Source organism: Acipenser ruthenus, chromosome 22 (genome assembly GCF_902713425.1).
Source record: "Acipenser ruthenus chromosome 22, fAciRut3.2 maternal haplotype, whole genome shotgun sequence".
Classification (NCBI taxonomy): Eukaryota; Metazoa; Chordata; class Actinopteri; order Acipenseriformes; family Acipenseridae; genus Acipenser; species Acipenser ruthenus.
The window spans coordinates 30,960,208-30,967,707 of NC_081210.1; the positions used below are offsets into that span (position 1 = coordinate 30,960,208).

The following is a 7,500-nucleotide window of genomic DNA, read 5'->3' on the forward strand; positions in this document are numbered from 1 at the left end:
TTATAATTGCAGACTTTATTGCATTCTCCAGACTAAAAATCTGCTTTCAAACCTTGTCCAGATCAATATCTGAAGAGTAATGTTGTCAGACTTGCAGACAGTCAGCTGGTATATCCTGAATGTATTTAGTGACACATGGCTGAAGTACAGGTTCACATGCTTTAGTTTTTCGCACAGAATTCTGGAATTTCAGAAGCGATACAATTGCCTCTGTATTAGAAGTCAGTGCAAGTGGTTCAGACAATGCTTAATGAGCGAAGCATCTTAATTAAAACGTTTATCTCAGACAATGCAGCAGTGATAGCATTTCTTTATAAATTGCATTGCTGCTGGGTTGAGAATCCTAAATCTTTTAATAGACACATTGTCCTTCAAGCTGAAATATCACCTGCAGAAACTGCATTTAGGGGCATCCTGTTACAAACAGTATATTGTACAAAACATCTGTCATGTGCCTTTAAAGAACCTAAGAATCTCTACAAAGCATGCATTCTGAAAAAAACAAAAACACGTATGTTAAGTCACAAAAAGGAACCGAATCATTATAAATGTCTCTGTGAAAGTCAGTTGGCTGTATGCTTTTTTTTTCTTTTTCTTTACAGGTTTTGAAGTTAACTAAGTGGCTTCCTGCAGCAGACATCCAGCTTGGTGAGTGGAACTGCAGCCACTCATCAGTCAGAATCACACAGCGATCAGTGGAGAGAATCCAGCCCTGGAGGACAGGCAGTGACATTTCACTGAAGCTGCTGCTTCTTAAAAACATGAACCTCATTAACTTTCTCAATCACTAGGCTTCTGCTGGTCTGTTCTTTTTGTTTTTAAATATAGATCCCATTTGTGCTTCCATACATTTCCTCTTGAGCGTGCCTTGAAGCCTGGCTTGGAGGGACCCCCCTCTCAGGGGATGAGAGAAGTCTCCATGCCTGAATGCATAATCACGGTTTGCTGCTAAGTGTGGGAGCTATGCTTCCATCTGCCGCTGGGACTGACTTGAAAGCAATTTCAAATCAGACTCGTTCATTTCTACCAGCAGCAGATCGACATCAAGACTATTTCAGTAGGACTGCCAGCCCCAATCATGATCGCGGGCTGGCAGAACTCAATCTCCCGCAGCTCCCACTGGTGGTGGCAGTTACCTGATGAAGGACACGAGAGTCAGGTTTCAAATGTCTGGCTGCAGTCCCACTTTGATACTGGAATAAGATGAGGTTGAGTTTTACACACTGGTTTCATGGTGCAGATGGAAATGGGGCTTAAGACTGCTTACAAAGGGGACTGGTGCCAACTGCCAATTGTGCTGGATTGTGTGGTAGTTGATGTGATCAGGATTAGTGTCCACTGAGGACGTCCCACCTTCTAGCCATCAAGAATATCAATGCATTTTCTAACATTATTTATAGATATGAAACAGATACTTTATATCATGCACATTTGCACAATGGTTTACATTAGGTGGTAAACCTGGTAAATAGTGCTATAAGCAGAATTAGCATTAGATAATAATAATTAAAAACCCAACAAATGACAGGATATTAAAAAGGTCAGAAATAAACTGTAGATGGTATAAAGTATAATTCATTATTATGAAGCCTATTTGGACAGATCAATCAGTTTTTCCATCGTTGATCTTGACCTTTTGCACTAGTAATAAATAAAGCCTTGGTTAACAAAGCCATATGAAAGCGTTAGCAGTAAGGCTTTCTTTAGAGCCCATCAGTGTGTTTTCCTTTGTTGTAAATCACAATGAAGCACGGATTTCTTTCTGAGATAGGCATTTGTTGCTGCCTCTTGTTAATGGGGTTTTAAAGGCCCCTGCAAATTCAATTGATTCATTATTTCTTTTCAACGCTTGTTTCAGCCGAGACTGTGGAAGACAGACTTGAGATCGAAGATAGACAGAGTCTATGATGAAAATAAGATACCAAAATTGAGTTTGAGAAATGTTAAAAATGAGCCCAGCTGTGACATTTTCAACTTCATATGAGCAGTCTCTGGAATCTATAATTTTTGTCAGAGAAATCCATTATATTCAACAAGTACAGTAAAGGTTGGCAGTGTATACCACATATACACAATCATGTACAGTAAAGGGTATACCACATATACACAATCATGTTTCATTTTAGTTTTACCATTACCAGCACTGGAGCCATGTACTCGGTACAGATATAAATAGAATTGTAATTATGGCATTTGGGGCAGTATCCCCAACTCCATCATTTTGCTCACAATAGTAAGGTGCTCCGCTTCTAAAAGTTTCCGACAGTAAAAGCACTTCAAAGTGTAATAAAGCACAGTGAAAGCATGGTGAAGCACAGCAAAGTGTAATAAAGCACAGTGAAAGCATGGTGAAGCACAGCAAAGTGTAATAAAGCACAGTGAAAGCATGGTGAAGCACAGCAAAGTGTAATAAAGCACAGTGAAAGCATGGTGAAGCACAGCAAAGTGTAATAAAGCACAGTGAAAGCATGGTGAAGCACAGCAAAGTGTAATAAAGCACAGTGAAAGCATGGTGAAGCACAGCAAAGTGTAATAATGCACAGTGAAAGCATGGTGAAGCACAGCAAAGTGTAATAAAGCACAGTGAAAGCATGGGTAAGCACAGCAAAGTGTAATAAAGCACAGTGAAAGCATGGTGAAGCACAGCAAAGTGTAATAAAGCACAGTGAAAGCATGGTGAAGCACAGCAAAGTGTAATAAAGCACAGTGAAAGCATGGTGAAGCACAGCAAAGTGTAATAAAGCACAGTGAAAGCATGGTGAAGCACAGCAAAGTGTAATAAAGCACAGTGAAAGCATGGTGAAGCACAGCAAAGTGTAATAAAGCACAGTGAAAGCATGGTGAAGCACAGCAAAGTGTAATAATGCACAGTGAAAGCATGGTGAAGCACAGCAAAGTGTAATAAAGCACAGTGAAAGCATGGTGAAGCACAGCAAAGTGTAATAAAGCACAGTGAAAGCATGGGTAAGCACAGGCAAGCATTAAAGCAAACATACATCTAAAATTGGAAAGCCGGGATGCCTAATGGTCATTATAAGCTGGCATGAGACCAACGTCTGAGCATTTCTGCTCTTTATGGGATTTATTTAACGTGGATATTTATGTGTAAACTACAGCAAAAAAAGAAGTTCATTGAAATGTACGTAGCGAAAGAAATTCTACATTTTGTCCATCTTATTTGTGCTGAACTCATAAAACACTGATTTTTTTGAGCCCTTCCAGTAAAGTGAACCCTGTTGTGATTATTAACTGTGCCATTAAATGAACTCTTCAGTGTGTTAATGGGATATACTTGAGGCTAATTAAGCAGCTTTAATTATGAATATTGCAAAAAAAAAAGAGGCATAAGGTAATTTTATTACACAGCAGCCATGCACATCTTGGAATTGAATTTCGAATGCATTTGAACGTTACAAGGATCACTGAGAGCACATTGCACCATTTATTCAGATATTTGCCAACCATGGCCTCAAAAGTTTCAATTACTGAAGAGCCAGAGGCGAGCCATTTTTAAATGAGTTCCCAACCGTTATTGTTTTAATTTTAATTCATGACATTTCATTTAGCTTATGAGAGACTATATATATATATATATATATGCTGTATGCCTCAGCATCCTCTGAGTTCTCTTAGCTGAATGAGTACCACATTGCTCTCTCTTTTTTCTGTCTTGCCTCGCTAATTTATTCATTGCCTTTTGTTTTTTGCCTAGACCTGCACTCTCTTTGATGATTTTCTTCATCAGATTTGCAGTTGTCATCTAATGAGGTTTCCTGCCTTGTCTGTCAGGACAGGACTGTGAGTGCTGCTGCCGGTCCATTCCCTGCAGCTGTGTCAGCTCACCGGAGAGGTAGGCCCTGCGTGATGCTTTACATGCAGTTACTGTGCGTTTACATGGGAGTTACTAAGTAAATACCTGTGTGCTTACACACAATCACAATGTCCAATAGAACCTTAACCATAACCATTTTCTGATACAATTGCATTCTTGCAAAAAGATGTACACATTAGGTACATTGTAAGTATGCATACTAACATTGTAATTGTGTGTGTAAGCGCACAGGTATTTACTAAGTAACTACCATGTAAATACACAGTAATTAGAGACACGTAAAAATGCATTTCTGGCGCTCATTTTATACACTAGAAGTACACATCATAAACATTACACTTTGTCACTTTGGAAAAAGCATCATAACTGTTACAGAGACTCGGTTATACTTGTTAATCGACACATACTTACTAGCGCCCAACATTTTGTATTTCTTTTGTAACCGATTGAATCATTTTAGAAGTGTGAAGATTGCATTTCTGGACACTCAACATGCAAGTAAATTATTGTTAGTTTTTATTGTATGTATTCTCTAAAGAGTGTAACAGGGACAGCTCAACATCAGCAGTTATTTTAGATAAGGAAATTAGTCCTTTCAATATTTCTTTAAGTTATAAAAGCAAAGCAATTGAGAAAGGAATTAGTGAATACTGCAGCCTGCTAGTAAAATAAAGAGAGTTTCAGAGAACTAATCTAAACTAAGAGTTTCTTGATCATGTGCCACTATAGTACAGCCAAGACATTCAGAATAAGGTAAATCCTAGTGCTGTGGCATGACATTTGGATGCAGTCTAAATGTACTTGTTCTCAAGTTGTGAATAATGCATGCCTCTGTTTAATTGTTGGATTGTGTATGCCTGCCAAGGACTGTGCATTTTTAACTGATCTGCAGCTGCCTCCGACACAGGCTCCCTGTTAATGAGATAGGATATCTCAGCGGACTTTACTGTAGAAATATTGTCTTTAATAAATACAAAAATTCGCATTGATGCAGATAAAAAAAAAGCTCAATCATGGTGTTTAGTCATGCAAGATGTAAGCTTTGAGCAAGAAAACGATGCGATAAAAGCTACTATAAATAATCCAGTTGCTCTGCTTGTTATTGATGAGGCTGGAGCTTGTATGTTGGTGAACTTTTAAAATGGAACTAAATTTCCCAAGCCAAAGTTACAAAGAAATAAAAGTATCTCTCGACGGTATCAGCAGACAGATTTCAGAGTTCCTGCAGGGCATTGTTCAAGCTTGCACCAGACTATAAAACAGAAGCTTCATTTCTGCGATGTTGCACCGGGCTCTTGCAGTTTTATCAAGTCTTTGCTTTCTTGAGAGACTGGAAATCTGCTACCAAATAAATATGTTGTATCTGTTCTATCTGTTCTCCCTGTTCTCTCTGTTCTCTCTGTTCTCTCTGTTCTCTCTGTTCTATCTGTTCTATCTGTTCTATCTGTTCTCTCTGTTCTCTCTGTTCTATCTGTTCTATCTGTTCTCTCTGTTCTCTCTATTCTATCTGTTCTATCTGTTCTCTCTGTTCTCTTTGTTCTCTCTGTTCTCCCTGTTCTATCTGTTCTCTCTGTTCTCTGTTCTCCCTGTTCTATCTGTTCTCTCTGTTCTCTCTGTTCTCTCTGTTCTCCCTGTTCTATCTGTTCTCTCTGTTCTCTCTGTTCTCTCTGTTCTCTCTGTTCTCTCTGTTCTATATGTTCTCTCTGTTCTCTCTGTTCTCTCTGTTCTATCTGTTCTATATGTTCTCTCTGTTCTCTCTGTTCTATCTGTTCTCTCTGTTCTATCTGTTCTCTCTGTTCTCTGTTCTCTCTGTTCTCTCTGTTCTCTCTGTTCTCTCTGTTCTCTCTGTTCTATCTGTTCTCTCTGTTCTCTCTGTTCTATCTGTTCTCTCTGTTCTCTCTGTTCTCTCTGTTCTCTCTGTTCTATCTGTTCTATCTGTTCTCTCTATTCTCTCTGTTCTCTCTGTTCTCTCTGTTCTCCCTGTTCTCTCTGTTCTCTCTGTTCTCTCTGTTCTCTCTGTTCTATCTGTTCTCTCTGTTCTCTCTGTTCTCTCTGTTCTCTCTGTTCTATCTGTTCTATCTGTTCTCTCTGTTCTATATGTTCTCTCTGTTCTATCTGTTCTATCTGTTAAGGAGAAAGTTACCTGCAGTATTAAATGTACTTACATGATTTTAAAGAATCCATTACAGCCTACTGCCTTTATGGGGATATATTTACAGCTGCAGCCGAATGAATAATTATCAGAAGTCCTTTTAAGTTAGATAAGCCTCTTTCTACTGACTTTAATGAGGTGCAATTGACTTTAATTAGGCAGTGTTTCATGATGCAATGCCACATACCTGAGACATTAAGCATGGCTGCTAATTAGGCTAAATGGACATCTGGAGAAGAAGGAATTACTCTGTTTATTGAATAAAGCCCTTAGCTTTTCATGCACTATATTCATTTGTTAAGGCTGTTCACTGTTTTGTTTTTTTTAACAAGCTAGTTATTACAGTTATTTTAGCAATACAACTGTTAAAAGCAAGGAGCATGATGATTCTGTACTTGCCTCATATTGCATTTCAGTGGAAGGAGTTTTTCTGCAGGGTTTTTGCCTCTTTTACATCATTTTGAAGTCGTGTTTATTTCTTGAAGTTCTGATTTTTAGGAGAATACAGGTGGCAGAGCTTCAGCTCCAGGGCCCCTAATCTATGGAATGATCTGCCTAGTTCTGGAAGGGAAGCACTGACTGTTGCAGCTTTTAAAACCACACTAAAGACACATTTTAATAATTGATCTCATTTATCATAAAATCATTGTGCTTTTCTTTCTCTCGTTTCTGTTTCTTCTATTGTCTTATGTTTTGACTGCTTTATTGTATTCTCTGCTTTTTATGGCTTACTGTCACTGTTTGTATAGCTGTCAATATACTGTTTTGTCCATGTAAAGCGCTTTGAAGCAATTTATTGTGAAAGGCGCTATATTAAATAAATATTGATGAATTTTCAGATCTCTGCAGCACTGCGGTCTCTCTGTTTTGTGTATTATGTTTTTATTAATTTCAAAGACAATACAATAAATACATGATATATATTTGCACCTAAACACTCAGATGCAAATGACAGCTCAGCACAAAGAGAGGACCATTACCCCCTTATATAACGCTGGTGTGTTGATGTAGTGCGAACCAACAGGAATGTATCATCCACAATATTTGTGTTGCTACTTTAAACACACACACATGCTTCCCAGAAGCTCAGCAGGCTTTTGATGAACAAATGTTTTGCCCTGAACAAAAAAATCCTCCCCCAATATCAGCATGTTCAATTAGGCTTACAATGTTTTGCAGCCTTGAACACACGCTGTTGGGTAATTTGGCCCTAATTAGGATTTCTAGCACGCATTCGTTTCAGTGGCAGTGCCAGCAGCAGTCCACTAAAACGAAGCACTATTTAAGAGACCTGAAGGAGCTGTAACAATGTTGCCAATTAAGTTTTTTTTCAGAGTGCTCAGACTGTTGCATGATTAGAAGAAGAAGAATAAAGGCAGAATCCTTTCTAACGCTGGAAAGTTTTGTGACTCACTTCCTTAAACCATGGTTTTGTAAGCCAGCTCTTCCGAGATTTTTCAATTATGTATTTGAAATCACTCAATGCATTGGACAATGGATCCCTCCCACAAGCACT

At 38.5% G+C, this 7,500-nt stretch overlaps 1 protein-coding gene across 4 annotated transcripts in view; it reads right to left on the minus strand.

Annotated features, from left to right (window-relative positions):
* The window catches only part of LOC117973632 (delta-sarcoglycan-like), a 101,624-nt gene that overhangs the window by 16,179 nt on the left and 77,945 nt on the right, over nucleotides 1–7,500 (minus strand). The window lies entirely within an intron of this gene.